Source organism: Nelumbo lutea, chromosome 3, assembly GCF_056320005.1.
Source record: "Nelumbo lutea isolate HS-2025 chromosome 3, American lotus-T2T, whole genome shotgun sequence".
NCBI classification, from domain to species: Eukaryota; Viridiplantae; Streptophyta; class Magnoliopsida; order Proteales; family Nelumbonaceae; genus Nelumbo; species Nelumbo lutea.
This window is the reverse complement of record NC_142686.1, coordinates 32,493,117-32,511,002: the sequence shown is the minus strand read 5'-3', so window position 1 is coordinate 32,511,002 and position 17,886 is coordinate 32,493,117. Positions and strand designations below refer to the sequence as shown.

Genomic DNA, 17,886 nt, shown 5'->3' with positions numbered 1-17,886 from the left:
GCCCATTAAAAGAAAAAAGAAATTAGATCTTTAAAACAAAATTGGAAAAGCAATATAATTCCTTGCTTTACTGGTCACTGTCAAAATAGTTTGAGCATAAGAAAGAATGCAAGATCTCCATCATTAACATCCCACAAAACCAAAGTGGAATCATGCACATAAATTTCCTATGACAACGAATTTTTTTATCAGTAACAAAATCAAAGAGTTGTCATTAAAGGGTAAGATATAAAATACAAAAAAGAAATTCCAACAATGCCAGGCAGAACAATAGGGTATAAAAGAAACCATCCTTCTTGTTTCTTGTAGCAATGTTGACATGTAATAACTGTTAGAAGCATTATTTATGTATAGGTAGCAGGGCAGTTTGGTCAGTCTATTTATAATTTACTAAAGGAAGGGCAGTGTAATAATTGTACCTGATTTTATTATTATAAAGAAAAGTGGGTGGCAGATGGAAGGAGTTAATTAGACTCCCAATGAAATTCTATTCTTCTTGTCTCTCTTCTCTTTCTTCCCCTCAACGCTCCTCTTCTTTCATCCATCTCTATTTTATTTACTTTAAGATTAATCTAAGGTCGATTTACATGGTACCAGAACACCATTAAACACCTGGGGTTGATCTTATTTCTTTCTTTTTCTTCTTCCTCGCAGATTATTGGTTGTTGATAGAAGTTTCCATTTGAAAGCTCTGTGGAGTGCGGTATTTGGGAATTCAATGTGGGCCAACTATTTCAAGGTCCATTTCCCTTGCAACTCTCATTACAGTTTGATATTGAATCCGAAAGGTGGATCTTTCAGGTGGCAGAAGAATGTCCCCAATGAATGACATTATTTTACACTATAAATGGCTCATTGGCAAAGATTAAATCTTATTCTGGCTGGATAATTGATTTGGTAATGAACCTCTATTAAATCATGCTCAGTGGACAGAAATTTGAAAGCTAAAAGTGTCTTGAATGGAAATGGGGACTGGAATATCTCTCTCTTTGCAGATCATTTGTCTCTGGTGATTGCTGAACAAATTCAAAACTTTGGTTTTTTATTTGTCATAGATATGATAAGGTGGTTTGAAATTTGAAGGCATAATAACAATGGCCTTTTACACACTTAAAAGTGCTTGGGAATTAATTAGAAATAGAGGACCTATCTGGGAGGGGTTCAAAGAGGTTGGAATGCTGCTTTACCCTCAAAGCTGTCCTTCATTTGGAAACTCATCATAATAAAATCCCAGTAGATGTCACAGTGTGTAAGTATAGGAATTTCAAAACATTGTTGTAAAGAGGGGACCACTGAAGATAGAAATCATCTTTTGGTGGACACTACCCTCGCTCAAAAAGTGTGGGGTCACTTCAGTAATCTTCTTGGACTTAGTTCTCAAAGGGGTGAGCCCATCATTCAACGCATCTGCAGATGGCTCAACATTGCGAGAGGCCAGAAGAACCATTGGGGCTTTATAGTTTCAATCTTAACTACTCTAGTTGCTTGGGAGTTGTGGAAGGAAAGATGTAGGTGGAGGATGTCAATCATGCCCAGCTTGCAAAGATTATCTTTTAGCTTCAATCTGGGAACACATTTAGTAAGACAATCAGTTGCTTCTCCAACATCACAAATGGTAAGCAAATCTCTCCACCGACAATCATTTCTGTAATAAAGTGTCTGTCAACCTCAATATGCTTTGTACGATCATGTTGGACTAGATTGTTAGCAAGATTTATGGCCACTTGATTAGTTGATTATCACAAATACAACCTCATTGGAAAATCCATTTGTATCCCCATTTCTGTCAACATGTTCTTTAACCACAACACTTCTAATCCTCCATGATTCATTGCTCTATATTCAGCCTCTGCCTAGAGCAAGCCACAATGGATTGCTTCTTGCTTCTCCATGACAACACATTACCAGCAACAAGAGTACAATACCCAGAAGAGGAGCACCTATTATCAACAGAAACAGCCCAATTTGCATATGAATACGCCTCAACATTTAGTTGCCTGTGGTTATAATACAGCATTCCTTTATATAAGAAAGGATCCTATTCATAGCTTGCATATGTGAGGTTTTAGGCTTGTGCATATACTGACTTACAACACCTACAGCCTTCCTTTGAGAAATGTAAATTCCCCACCCCACCACCTCAATCCCAAGAAAGTATCTAAGATTGACAAGATCATTATCTCAAACTCAAAAGCAAGAAATGCTTTCAAATTTGCAATTCCTAATGCATCATCCATTCATCCCCAGTGATAACAATACCATCAATATAGTTGTAAGACCATCAACTCGTCTTATGAACAAAAGTATAGTCAGTCAGATATTACCTAATCCCAACCTTCAGGACAGCCTTTCTATATCTATCAAACCAAGTCCTTGGTGATTTTTGAGTCCATAAAGAGATTTTTCAACCGACACACCTTACATTAACTCTCTGGAGGCAACTCCATATACACTTCTTGAAGATCCCCATTAAGGATGCATTAGTCACATCCATTTGATACAAAGGCCAAGAGTAATGGACAGCAAGAGACATGATCACATGAATGGAATTCATTTGGGTTATTGGAGTAAAAGCTTCTTGGTAATCAATTCCATGCATTTGTGTGCTTCCATTGACCCATCAGCCTTATGTTTAATGGTGTACACGCACAGCCAACAAGGACCTTCCCTTAAGGTAGATGAACAAGCACCCAAGTCTAGTTCATGAGTGCTTCCATCCATGACATCTTTCCAATGTGGTAACTGCACTACCTCTGTAACACTGTGGAGAACAGAGATAAAGGCATAATAGGAAGGGGAAAAAAAAGTTTGATCTTCACTGACACCCTCCCCCTAAAGATCAAGACGAGATCACTGAAAGAAGGGAGTCCACTCAATGAAGGTGATATCCTTGGATATGTACATTTTACCAATTAGGGGGTCAAGACAACTACAGCCTTTTTGAACTGGAGAGTACCCAAGGAAAATACACTTGATAAACTTAGGCTCAAGCTTCAAATGAGGGGGACTCACATCATGTACAAAACAAATACATCCAAATACTTGAAGAGGAAGATTAAACGATGACTCATTAGGAAACAAGAGTTGATGAGGGGACTGAAGATGAAAGATTCGTGAAAAGAAGTATATTGATGAGGTTGCACAGTTGTCTACACTACATCTCCCCAAAAGCGAGTGGGAACACAAAGTGATGTCATAATTTGGGCATTCTCTTGTACCCTTCTGATTCACTCTTCAATGAACCCTCCTTGATGTACTTCACTTGCCTCTTGCAATGAGAGATACCTCAACCGACTTGGCCCATGGGACATAATTAGTACCATTGAGTTTCGTCGTAGTTAATTGAAAAGTCATGAAATCTGATTGCACAACTACTTTAGGTTTAGTGCTACCATTTAATGAAGCCATGAGTGAGAGGAGATCATTGATTTGTCACCTAGGCAAACTATCAAACAGCTGGTATGCAACTACTGTAACACACCTTTTTCTTTAGAAAAAACACCAAGAATCATCAGCCTTCTACTTTAGAAACACTTGGGAAAAACTGCATACTGATAGACCCCCAATTAATTTTACGTATGCCAGGAAGGGGAAAGGTCAACTTTCGGCCAAGGGGGGAAATAATTGAACATGGGGGAACTTATGGCTGGAGGGAATAAGGAGAGTTTTGTAGCATTTATAGCTTGTCAGTTGGGAATAAGAAGAGTAGCATTTATAGCTTGTCAGTTGGGAATAAGAAGAGTGTGGGGCATTTATAAGTTGGCCAGCTGGGCATTTATTATGGAAGGCATTTATGCTGTAAGATGTGTATAAGAAGGGGCTTTGGGGGATGGAGGAGGCAGACTTTTGTTGAGTACAGAATTCTAAGAGTGCTTGGGAGAGCCGGTGGTCTCTCGAAGAACCGACCTACTGTAAGTGATCTTCTTTTCTTCTGAATGAATATCAGTTCTCTGTTGATGTACTAGTGGTTTGGATTCTGCTGTGAGTCTGCAAACTGTGTGTCAAATTTTTGGGTCATATCAGTGGTATCAGAGCCCGTCTTTCCTCGGCCATGGTGACAGTTAAGGAAGTGGCTTCGCAGGTGGAGGGATTCGAAGAACGCTTGTCTTCTCTGCATTCTGAATTTCGTTTGGAGATGGATGGCTTAGCAATGAGTTTCAGCGACTCGATCCAGATAAGGTAGCTGCTGGACTTTCGAAGATCTCGTCCCTAGAGAACTCGGTACAATCTCTGGAAGGAAGTGTTCAAGATCTGGTGAGACGATTTGATTTGTTGCTTCAACAATGGACCTATTCAGCTCCTTTGTCTGCAACTGACATTACTCCTCCTTTAGTCACATCGAGTCGTGCAGCTGACAAAGGGAAGAGTGCAGCTTTCTCAACGTCTTCTTCAATGTCAGTGTCGGAACATACTTCTGATCCACTTCCTCGGAAGTTGGAGTTGCCCATTTTTAATGGGGAAAATCCGGACGTCTGCGGGCGGAACGTCTTCTTCAATCCTTTGCTGGCTTGCTTCCGGCGGAACGTCTGCGGGCGGCAGTGGTCTGTTTAGAGGGTGATGCACTGGCTTGGTATTATTGGGAGGATGGTAGGCAACCTTTTCGTAGTTGGGCAGAATTCAAGGAACTCCTCCTTGAACGTTTCCGATCAACTCAGAAGGGAAACTTGCAGGAGCAGCTTCTATCATTACGTCAATCCACTACTGTCAAGGAATATCGTCGCCATTTCGAGGTGCTTTCTGCCCCCTTACGTGACCTACTAGAATCAGTCCTTGAAGCAGCCTTTGTGAATGGGTTGTGCCTAGATATCCAGGCCGAACTCTGACAGATGGAACCCGATGGGCTGATTAGAAAAATGCTTGCAGCCCAAAAAATTGAAGAAAAGAATCAGGCCTTATGGGCCTATCAATCAAGTTCATTTCCTCGTGGGCCCGCAACGTCCCTCTCTGGAACCAACTTTAACTCACGGGTTTCGCAAGTGACTACTTCTGTTGTCACCCAACCTGCACGTGCCGCAATCCCTCTGTAATCTTAGGAGCTGTACTCGAAGTAGCAAAGAAGAGAAGAGAACCTCTGAAATGCAGTGAATGTCGAACTGAACTGCTCAGTCGACAGTACTATTATTTATATTATGATGTAGTACAATGATACAGAAAGTTACTGGAATGCCCCTAATTAGTGATGGGACACCCAGACAACTTAAAACATTAAACAGGATTAGGCCCATTAACATAGGCCCAATACAGGACAACTAAAACTTAAGTATAGGCTAATAAGAACTCTCATCAGCCGAATACTCATACATACAAAGACTTCAATCCAACACTCCCCCTCAAGCTAAGCATGGATATCAATCATGTTTAGCTTGCCAAGCATGTTCCTAAACTTTGTTGTTGCCAGCCCTTTAGTCAGTACATCTGCAATTTGCATCTCAGATGGAGTATAAGGCACACAGAGTTCACCCAAGACAATTCTTTCTCTAACAAAGTGCCGATCAATCTCAATATGTTTTGTCCTGTCATGCTGCACGGGATTGTTGGCAATGTTGATGGCAGCTTTATTGTCACAATACAGCCTGAGAGGACCTTCAGCCTTAATGCCAAGTTCATTGAGAAGAGTTCTGAGCCATAAGAGTTCAGCAACCCTTGGGCCATAGCTCGATATTTTTCTTCTGCACTTGATCTAGCCACTACATTCTGCTTCTTACTGCGCCATGTGACCAGGTTTCCTCCCACAAATGTACAGTAACCCGAGGTTGACTTCCTGTCTCCAACAGACCCAGTCCAATCTGCATCAGTGTAGGCTTCAATTTCAATTCTATTGTTTTTCCTGAAGAGAATTCCCTTCCCTGGGCAAGTCTTCAAGTACCTGAGAATCCTTTCAACTGCTTTCATATGAGGAATCTTTGGAGAGTGCATAAATTGACTGACAACATACACAGCATAAGCAATATCTGGCTGAGTGAGGGATAAGTATATCAGCTTCCCTACCAATTTTTGGTATCTCTCCATCACAGTAGTCCTCCCCTACTGATTCCTGCAGGCCATGATTCTGTTCTATTGGAGTATCTGTTGGCCTGCACCCCATCATGCCTGTTTCCTCTAGGAGGTCAAGAACATACTTCCGCTGACATATGTAGATTCCCTCTCTTGACCTGGCAACTTCAATCCCAAGAAAATATCTCAAATGACCCAAGTCTTTGATCTCAAATTCCGAAGCTAGAAACTCCTTCAGTCTTTTTATCTCTTCCAAGTCATTCCCGGTAATTACCATATCATCCACATAAACAATGAGTGCAGTAAGTTTGCTATCCTGTCTCCTTATGAACAAGGTATGGTCTGCACCACTCTGAGTGTACCCCACTTTCTTCATGGCCCCACAAAACTTCTCAAACCATGCACAGGGAGATTGCTTCAACCCATATAATGCTTTCCTCAGTTTGCACGCCTTTCTACCAAAATCATAGCCTGGTGGAGGTTCCATAAATACCTTTTCGTGAAGGTCACCATTTAAGAAGGCATTCTTCACATCCAGCTAATGAAGTTCCTAAGAAAAATTTGCTGCTAGTGACAAAAGAACCCGAATTGTGTTGAATTTTGCTACTGGGGCAAAGGTTTCTTTATAGTCAATCCCTTCTTTTTGAGTAAACCCCTTTGCCACAAGTCTGGCCTTGTACCTTTCAATAGACCCGTCCCTGTGCTTTATAGTAAACACCCACTTGCACCCAACAGTGCTCTTCCCCTCTAGCAGATCCACTAATTCCCAAGTTATTGCTTTCATTAGGGCTTTCATTTCTTCATTCATAGCTTCTTTCCACCTTGGATCAAACATAGCCTCTGAGTCCCTAGAAGGAGCACGCACAGAGGAAAGAGCAGACACAAAGGAGTGATAGGCAGGAGATAAATGTGAGTAAGAAACAAAATCAGTAATGGGGTGTCGGGTGGTGCAAGAGCGAATAGGCTTACGGAGAGCAATAGGAAGATCCAAATCAGAAGTATGTGGGTTGGAATTACCTTGGATTGTAGAGACAGATTGATCCGAGTCCAACTGGTTGCTGCCATGAGATTGAGGGCCCCTTTTTCTTCTGTTGTATGTAAGTATCTCTTTATGTTGCCTACTGGAGCCTTCAGGAACATCTACAGCATCAGGAGAGGTAACCGGCACAGTGGGAGCCTCACTGGGTTGACCTGGAATGCCACAACAAGGAGTAGGAGGGGATGGAAGACCCGAGGTACAAAGGGGAACAAAAAAGGAGGGAGAATGAGAATCCTCTTCCATCCCACTAGTCTCCCCGTGAAGAGGATTCTGAGAAGACTGAAAATAGGATTGAGACTCAAAGAAGACCACATCTCTGGTGACATACTTTCTCTTGGAGACAGGGTCTTAACACTTGTAACCCTTTTGTGTAGGAGAGTACCCCAGGAATATTCCCTTTGTAGCCTTAGGATCCAGCTTGGTCTTCTTTGGATCATTCACATGTATGAAACATATACAACCAAAGACCCGAGGAGGAAGAGAAAAATCTAGAAGAGTGGGACACAAGATAGAGAAAGGGGTTTTCATACCCAACACCTTAGATGGCATCCGATTTATCAGATATGATGCAGTAAGAACCACTTGAGACCAGTATTGCTTGGGGACTTTGTGCTGGAATAGTAAGGCTCGAGCTGTCTCCAATAGATGTCTATTCTTGCGCTCAGCAACCCCATTCTGTTGAGGGGTATAAGCACAGGATGACTGATGTAGTATGCCAGCATCTTCCATGAATAAGTTCAAGGATTTTTCAAAGTATTTAGCAGCATTGTCTGACCTGAATTGCTTAATCTTCTTATTAAACTGAGTTTCAATCATCTTGCAAAATGCCATAGGTATCCGTGGTACTTCATCCCGTCCTTTTAACAGGTAAATCCATGTGCATCGAGAGTAGTGGTCAATAAAACTGATAAAGTACCGGAAGCCATCAAAAGAAACAATGGGTGAAGGGCCCCAGACATCAGAATGAACCAAATCAAAAGGAGCACAAATTTCATTACTGGAAATCGGATACACAGTTCTACATTGTTTTGACACTTGACATACTTCACAGGTTAAACTCTGACTTGAAATGCCCTTAAACAGTTTGGGAAACAGCATTTCTAATGAAGAGAAAGACACATGACCTAGCTTAGCATGCCAAAGATGCAACTTAGCTTTTGACTCCACACTCTCCGGACTACTACCAACAGATGCTTGTAAGGCTGAACCGATGTCTGCATCAAGATAGTAGAGTCCTCCAGACTCATGACTGCACCCAATCGTTCTCCTTGTCAATCTGTCCTGGAAGACACAATGAGTAGGAAAAAAGGTTATACTACAGTTCAAATTTTTGGTAAGTTTTGAAACAGACAAAAGATTTAAGGTGAGACTGGGAACATGTAAAACTGATTTAAGAGAGAGGTCCTTGCTTAGGTCAACCATTCCCTTTCCAGAGATAGTGGAGAAAGACCCGTCAGAAATTCTCATCTTATCCTGACCAGACAACAAATGATATGAAGAGAATAAGGAAGACATATGTGTCATGTGGTCAGTTGCACCGGAATCAATAACCCAAGAAGTAGAGTCAATAGATCCAGTGGCACTGAAGGCAGAGGCTGTACCTGATCTGGCAAGAGATGTAGAAGCAAAAGAATTATTCCTTAGACGGGCTAATGCCCTGCTAAGGCCCTCTACCTCACTAGCAGTGAAGCCCAAAAGTTCTAGAGGAATCAGCAACCTGTCCCATAGGAGAAGAAGACCCTGTTGGAGTATTCTGTGAGTTGTCACCATTGTTGTTGGTGACAAGGTTCCCACTTGCTGCAGGCCTGTTATCCCTAGAAGAAACTTCTCTGGATATTGGGGACATCTTGACTGTAGCCGCTGAGAAGGTGACACTGATTAAGATTAGCCGAAGCAATTCTGAAGGTTCTGAACCAGTTCTGGAGCAGGTTCTAATTAGCCGAAATGATCACAGCCGGTTCTGAAGCAGTTCTGAAGTGAGGACATCCTGACTTCAGTCCTAGAGTTGTTCACAGTGCTGTAGGTGGTTCTGTTTAGGGCTGGCCGAAGTGGTCACAGTGTTCACAGTGCTGGTAGCACACTAGATAGACTTCACTTGGACTGAACCAGTTCGGGTACAGTAGCAAGTAAAAGCTCGAGGTTGCAACTGTGCAGTGTAAGTTTTTACCACTGTGCTGTGCAGGGCTGAAGTAGGGCTGGTAACCGACCTGAAAATAGGGCTCTTTACCACTGTTCTGTAAGAGTCTTGCTGGTGCACCGAAGCTGCAACTGTAGAAGAGGCTCTCCCCCTTTCAGCTAATGCTAGGACTGTTGAAATCAGTCCTCAACTAGGTCTGTCCTATACAGACCTCTCTTAGTAGCCAGATAGCTACTACTTGCTGGAAATAACCTAGTAGGACATCTACTTCTGGGTCTTACTTCCCTTGAGTCCTACAACCAAAAGAAACCCTAGGTTCGAACTTGCTTTACTCTCTTACACCCCTAGGTCTTTACTACAGCAACCCAGAAAAGGAAGAGAGAAGATGTGTTGAAGTTTGACCTGCCCTAGAATTTTGTCTTATTCGTTGACTGTAAAGTAAAGTAAACAGCAAGAAGTAGGAGAGGAAAGAAGAAGAAAGAAAAGAGAGAAGGGCTGGTTCGAATTAGAGAAAAAGTTATCCCTAGATTCGGCCAGACCTGTTATTATATTATTAACTTATTGCAAAAGACTTAAGTGCCCTTCTTTAAGTAAGAGGCACTCGAACTAACATAACAGTACACATCAACATTCTCAACAAGTACAAAGACCGAAATACCCCTTCACTAACACCACTAACACTCCCCCTCAAGCTGGTGAGTATATATCATATAATCCTAGCTTGTTACATATGTAGTCCACTCTCCCCCGACTCAAACCTTTTGTAAACAAGTCTGCCCACTGGTTTCCCGTACTTAACATATGCAGTTTCTATCACCCCATTCAGCACCTTCCCTCTCACAAAATGACAGTCAACTTCGATGTGCTTGGTTCTTTCATGAAACACCGGATTGGAAGAGATATGAATCGATGTCTGATTGTCACAATAGAGCTTCATTGGAGTACTGATGTCATATCCTATCTCCTGTAGAAGGTTCCTCAGCCACACTAATTCACAAGCAGTATGTGTCATGGCCCTATATTCTACTTCTGCACTACTTCTTGCCACAACTGTTTGCTTCTTACTTTTCCACGTTACCAGGTTACCCCCCAGAAAGGTGCAATAGCCTATGGTAGATCGTCTATCAGACATAGAACCTGCCCAATCAGCATCGGTGTATCCTTCTACTACCAGTTTTCCACCACTCCTGTACAACAAACCACGACCAGGAGCTCCTTTCAGATACCTCACAATCCTTAGCACTGCATTCCAATGTGGGACCAAAGGTTTCTGCATGAACTGACTCACCACACTAACCGCAAATGAAATATCTGGCCGAGTAATGGTTAGATAGTTTAGTTTGCCTACAAGTCGTCGGTATCTGCCAGGGTCTTCAAATACTTCACCTATATCACTACTCAGCCTCGTATTTGTTTCCATAGGTGTCTCAGCCGGTTTAGTTCCCAACAACCCTGTTTCTTCCAGTAAATCAAGCACATATTTCCTCTGACACAAATTAATGCCATGCTTAGATCTTGCTACCTCTATGCCCAAAAAGTATTTCAACTTGCCAAGGTCCTTTGTCTGAAAGTGTTCCTGTAGGAATGCCTTCAATCTGTCAATGCCCATTTTATCATTCCCAGTCACAACGATATCATCCACATACACCACCAATATTATTTTGCCTGCCAAAGAGTCAAAACTGAAGACAGAGTGATCAACTTGGCATTGTTTCATACCAAACTTCTTGACCACCTCACTGAACCTACCAAACCATGCTCGAGGGGACTGTTTAAGTCCATAAATAGCCTTCTTAAGCCTACATACCTTACCATCCTCCCCCTGAGCAACAAACCCTGGTGGTTGCTCCATGTAGACCTCGAGCAAATCACCATGCAAAAAGGCATTTTTGATATCTAGCTGATGGAGAGGCCAATCATACATAGCTGCAAGGGAGATGACAACATGAACTGACCCTATCTTAGCAACCGGGGAGAATGTCTCTGTGTAGTCAATGCCATAGGTTTGGGAGTACCCTTTGGCAACCAGCCGCGCCTTCAGGCGCTCAACACGACCATCTGGCAAGTACTTAACACTATACACCCACTTGCAACCGACAGCCTGCTTCCCAAGAGGAAGAACGGTGAGATCCCAAGTGTGATTATGATGCAGAGCAGAGATCTCTTCTTCCATAGCACGGCACCACTCTGGAGAGGTAAGGGCTTCCTGGACATCCTTAGGAACAACCATGGAGGATAACAAAGAGATGAACTGGCGATGGGAGGCGGAGAGGTGGGTAAGTGAAACAAAATTGGAAATAGGGTGAAGGGTGCAAGTATGTTTACCTTTCCGGAAGGCAATAGGAAGATCTAGGTCAGAGGCTGGTGTTGGAGCTGGAGCTGGATCTGTCGACAGTGATGAAGCTGGAAGAGATGCAGCCGGTACACGCGGGTGATGTGTATACACGTGACGGATGGGTGGACGGTCAACAGACGGTGGCACCGGAGGCAAGGACGTAGGCATGACTGGAACCAGAGTAGGTGGATTAGCCACAGGAAGAGGAAGAGGAAGAGGAGGTGGTGATGTGGAGGAAGTAGCAGCACCGGACCCCACAAAGAACGGAGTAGACTCGAAGAATGTAACATCAGCACATACCAAGGAACGACGAGAACTAGGATGATAACACTTGTACCCTTTCTGAGTTCGAGAATAGCCAAGGAAGATACACTTCAAGGAATGTGCATCTAACTTGTCAGTCCTGGGACCCAGATTATGAACGAAGCAGACACACCCAAATACCCGAGGAGAAAGCGGAAACGGAGACATGTTGGGGAATAAGACACGAAAAGGAGAACGACCATCAAGGATAGACGTGGGCATCCGATTAATTAAGAAACTAGAGGTGAGCATTGCATCGCTCCAAAAGGTTTTGGGAACATTCATGTGATGCATGAGGGAGCGTGCCGTTTCTACAAGATGGTGGTTCTTTCTCTCAGCAATCCCATTTTGTTGCGGAGTGTAGGTACATGAAGTTTGGTGTATAATGCCATGTTGGTCCAAGTATTCTTGAAAAGATGAAGACAAGTATTCACGACCATTATCAGAATGGAAAATTTTGATGTGAACGCCAAATTGATTGCGGATATCAGCATAAAATTTCTGGAAGATGGCAAAAGCCACGTCATTCTTGAACAGTCATCAACAAAAATAACAAAATATCAGTACCCATTATATGACATCACTTTATAAGGACCCCAAACATCTGAATGAATTAAAGAAAAAAGACTCGACACACGGTTATCGACCCTAGAACAAAAGGGAACACGATGGTGTTTCCCAAATTGACATAACTCACAATCTAAAACAAAAAGTTGACTCAATGAAGGGACTAAGGACTGCAACACTTTCAGCGAAGGATGACCAAATCTACAATGCCACTAGAGAGGAGAAATGGATGACTGAAGGGTCGTTGACGTTCATCCACCAACATCAAGATAATACAGTCCACCGGCTTCATGCCCTCCACCAATCTTCATCCTCGTCTTGATATCCTAAAAAACACACATAGAAGGGTAAAATGTGATGGAGCACTTAAGGGACTTGGTCAGCTTACTAACAGACATAAGATTAAATGGAAGCTTAGGTACATATAAAACAGATGATAGGGATACAGGGTCTATGTCAACATTACCAACACCACAGATAGATGATGTGGAGCCATTAGCAAGGGTAATAGATTGTGATGTTGAGCAGTGAGTGAGAGATGAAAACACACCTGGAGTTCCCGTCATGTGATCGGAGGCTCCAGAGTCAATAATCCAAGGGTTGGGTGTGGATGCCAAACAAGCCATACCTGAGTGTGCAAAGGTAGTTGTGTTCTGCTGCGATTTGGATTGAACAAACCTTTCATACTCATCCCGAGGAACACTCACCATCTCCTTGCTTGGACCATCTAAGGGAGTAGAAGGCATCGGGTCAGGTGACCGGTTCTCCTGTCTAGAGCTGAAACTGGTGTCACTAGTCATGGCATGGTTGGCCCACGTCGAGGGAGGACCATGTAAGTCATAGCAGTAGTTAATAGTATGTCCATCCAAACCACAATTAGTACACTTCCATGGACCCAAGCCACGTCCTCTACCACGAGCTCCCCCTGAATCTCTGCCTCCAGTACAACCACCACCACGGATATGTGTAGATCCACCACTACCACTCCTGCCAGGCTGGGCTCCTCGAGCCCCACTTCTGCCACCTCGACCTCTCGACACTGCAAATGCTGATTTATCTGAGACATTAGAATCCATAGATCTAATGGAAGCCCTCCGAAGACGAGCAAACACCTCCTCTAAAGATGGAAAAGCATATCCCCCTAGTATCTGGGCTCGTACTGGTTCATACTCAGACTTCAGCCCCACCAGAAACCGTGTCACATCAAGCTGCTCTCACTGTTGCTATTGAACTTTGACATCAGAAGTGAGAGGATGATAGACATTTAACTCATTACGGATATTCCTCACACTGGCATAGTACTCCTCAAGGCTCTGATTTCCCTGTTGCAGATTGAAGTATTCCTGATACAGTTGATATACCCTAGTGGTATTATCCTGACCTGAATACAGTTTCTTAGCATGATCCGACACCTCTTTGGTTGTGTCAAGAAACATGAAGTTCACACTGATTCTAGGTTCCATACTGTTCCACAACCATGTAATGATCTGTGCATCTTCCTATTCCCAGTCTTCATACTCCTGAGAATTAGCGGGGGGGGTTTCTCCTCTCTTATGTGCTTCACTTTCTTCTTCGCCTTCAGAAAAACCTCTACAGACCTGGCCCAAGGGACATAATTCTCTCCATTCAGTTTAATGGAGGTCATTTGGACATTCAGGTAGTCAATAGATATCATGACACTAGGTTTACTATCACTGTTATCTGCCATTGCCGAACTCCCTTATCACTGAATTCTGAGCACTACACACTGCACACTACACACAGACACTTCATCGAAATCTGCACATTGATTTCAACAGTAATAAATGCTGAGAACTGCAACACCACAAACCCTACTCACCGAAATCTACACACTGGTTTCAGCAGTATTAAATGCTGAAAACTGCAACACCACAAACCCTACTCACCGAAGTCTACACACTGATTTCAGCAATATCAAATGCTGAAAACCACACTTGTAACACCACAAACCCTAATCCACAGCTACCGGAAGTTTCACCATTAAGTAAACACTATTGCCCTTTGAATCACACACAAACCAGAATAAACCCTAGCATAAACCCTAGCATACTGCAATCTGAAAACCCATCATACGAACTGTACTACACCTCTCATGTATTCCATAACAGAAAATACGCATAAAAAAAAACTTTACCTCATCGCCTGAAGGCCAACCACATGAAGGACTAAGACACCACTGCACCACACGTACCAACCCTAACTAGGGCTTAGAAACCACAGCAACCAATCACCATCGACACAATCGGAGGCATAGGAACCTCCTAGGGAAGAGGGCGGTCACTCCTTTTCAGCCCTTTTCCTAGTCTCCAACTCACAGCTGAGAAACCCAAGAGAAACCCTAATTCGAATGCGCAAAAGACAGAATTCTAGCAAATCTGATTTGTTTAACCTTGATCTGATACCATGTTGAAGTTTGATCTGCCCTAGAATTCTGTCTTGTTCGTTGACTGTAAAGTAAAGTAAGCAGCAAGAAGTAGGAGAGGAAGGAAGAAAAAAGAAAAGAGAGAAGGGCTGGTTCGAATTAGAGAAAAAGTTATCCCTAGATTCGGCCAGACCTGTTATTATATTATTAACTTATTGGAAAAGACTTAAGTGCCCTTCTTTAAATAAGAGGCACTCGAACTAACATAACAGTACACATCAACATTCTCAACAAGTACAAAGACCGAAATACCCCTTCACTAACACCACTAACAAGATGAAAAGACAGCAAGAGAAGAGAGTGCGTCGGCTGAAACCAGGAAGAAGCTAATGCTCTGATACCATGTAATCTTAGGAGTTGTACTCGAAGTAGCAAAGAAGAAAAGAGAACCTCTGAAATGCAGTGAATGTCGAACTAAAAAGCTCAGTCGACAATACTATTATTTATATTATGATGTAGTACAATGATACAGGAAGTTACTGGAATGCCCCTGATTAGTGATGGGACGCCCAGACAACTTAAAACATTAACATAGGCCCAGTACAAGACAACTAAAATTTAAGTATAGGCTAATAAGAACTCTTATCAGCCGAATACTCATACATACAAAGACTTCAATCCAACACCCTCCTCCTTCTTCATCAGCCCCTATTATTAAGGCCCCACCTCCTGCTTTCAAAAAGATGACTGACAAAGAGATGCAACAGAAACATGCGAAGGGTCTATGCTTCCGTTGCGACGAGAAATACAGCCCGGGACAACGTTGTGCTTAGAAATCACTTCAGGTTTTATGGGTTCAAGATGATGTGGAGGAAATTGCTTCTGATGCGTCTAATTGGGACTGCACTTCCGGGGACACTGAAATTGCTCTGGCTCCAGAATCAGCCGCACTTTGTGTTTCGTTTCTTGTTGGGTTGTGAGCGGGAAATTCCCTTAAGGTGCGTGGACGCATTTTGTCACGTGAGGTGGTCATATTGGTAGACTCGGGTGCATCCCACAACTTTATCTCCGAAACTTTAGTGGAAGAATTGAAATTACCCTGCACCCCTACACACGAATTTGGAGTTCATATGGGAAATGGTGATAAGGTGAGAACTTCCGAAGTCTGCCGTCAGGTTTGCCTCAACTTACCCGAATTGAATGTCATTGCTGATTTCTTTCCCTTAAAGTTGGGTTCTACGGATGTCATTCTTGGTTTTCCTTGGTTAGCATCCCTTGGGGACTCGGTGATGAATTGGGGCAACATGTCTATGAAGCTCAATTTGGGAGGTGTCCAGGTAAAGTTGCAGGGCGACCCTTCTCTCTGTTCCTCTCAGGTATTTTTGCATGCTATGATGCGTTGCTTACAACATGAGGGACAAGGGGTTTTGTTAGAATTAAAACAACTGCAGATAGTGGATTCTTCGTTGAACTCTGTCTTGCCTACATCCCCGTCAATCTCCGCTTTACTAGATGAGTTCAAAGATGTTTTTGACATGCCTACGGGCTTACCCCCTACACGGGCTATGGAACATGCTATTGTCTTGCAGGAGGGCACTTCTCCTATCTCTGTTCGTCCTTACAGATATCCTCAATTCCAGAAAGATGAAATTGAACGCCTTGTCTCTGAGATGCTGGCTGCGGGTATTATTCAGCCGAGTACAAGCCCCTACTCGAGCCCGGTCCTTTTAGTCAAGAAGAAAGATGGAAGTTTGCGTTTTTGTGTGGATTACAGAGCCCTTAACCATGCTACGGTTTCGGATAAATTCCCCATTCCGGTTATCGAAGAACTTCTCGATGAGCTCCATGGTGCTTCTATTTTCAGCAAAATTGATCTTAAATCGGGCTACCACCAGATTCGGGTCCACAGTGAGGACATTCCCAAGACTGCATTTCGCACCCACAAGGGCCATTACGAATTCCTTGTCATGCCCTTTGGTCTCACCAATGCACCCTCAACCTTCCAGTCATTAATGAATACGGTATTCCATGATTTCCTCCGTCACTTTATGCTGGTATTTTTTGATGATATTCTGGTTTACAGTGCTTCCGAAGCTGCCCATTTGGATCACCTTCGACAGGTCTTCTCTGTATTGCGCGCCCACCATCTCTTTGCCAACTCAAAGAAATGTATCTTTGCTTAGCCTAGCATTGAGTACCTGGGTCATATTATTAGCGCGGCTGGTGTTTCTGCCGATCCTTCTAAAATCCAGGCCATGGTTGACTGGCCTCAACCATCTTCACTTAAAGCTCTTCGCGGTTTTATGGGACTTACAGGCTATTATCGCCATTTTGTGCGTAACTACAGTAAAATAGCATGGCCATTGACGCAGCAGCTTAAAAAGGATGCTTTCTCATGGAATGCGGAGGCTGAGAATGCATTTCAGGAGTTGAAACGGGCTATGACAACCGTACATGTGTGGCCCTTCCAGATTTTTCCCAGCCCTTCTTGATCGAGACAGATGCATCCGGTGTAGGTCTCGGGGCGGTATTAATGCAGAATAATCGGCCTATAGCTTTTTATAGCCACAAGCTTAGCCCGTCTGCACAGTCAAAATCTGTCTACGAGCGGGAATTAATGGCCATTGTCTTTGCCATTAAAAAATGGCACCCCTATCTTCTTGGAAGACGCTTTATTGTTTGAACCGACCAGCGTAGTCTCAAGTATCTGTTGGAGCAGCAAATTGTCGAAGGTGAGCATCATAAGCGGCTTCTTAAGCTTATGAATTATGACTTTGAGATTCAGTACAAACCGGGTGCCAATAATACCATGGCTGACGCCCTATCCAGAGTTCTTACTGAAATGCACTTAAACTCTCTTACAGTCCCTATTTTCCTTAATTTTGATGACCTTAAGGAGCAAGTTGATGTTGATCCTTTCCTAGCCCCCATCAAGCATGCCATACAGCATGATCCGTCGTCCTATCCTGCCTATTCTTTAGTTGGAGAACACCTACGTTATCATGGTAAATCGATTCTGCCGGCTTCTTCCCCATTTATCCCCCTTTTACTGAAGGAGTTTCATTTAGGAATTGTGGGAGGTCACGCGGGTATCCGCCGGACATATAGGCAAATAGCAGCTGAATTTT

The 17,886-nt window shown here is 43.1% G+C and overlaps 1 protein-coding gene across 1 annotated transcript in view; it reads right to left on the bottom strand.

Moving 5' to 3' along the window:
* LOC148864071 (uncharacterized) overlaps nt 1–17,886 on the bottom strand; it is a 63,673-nt gene that overhangs the window by 28,998 nt on the left and 16,789 nt on the right. The gene's annotated exons all lie outside the window — the stretch shown is intronic.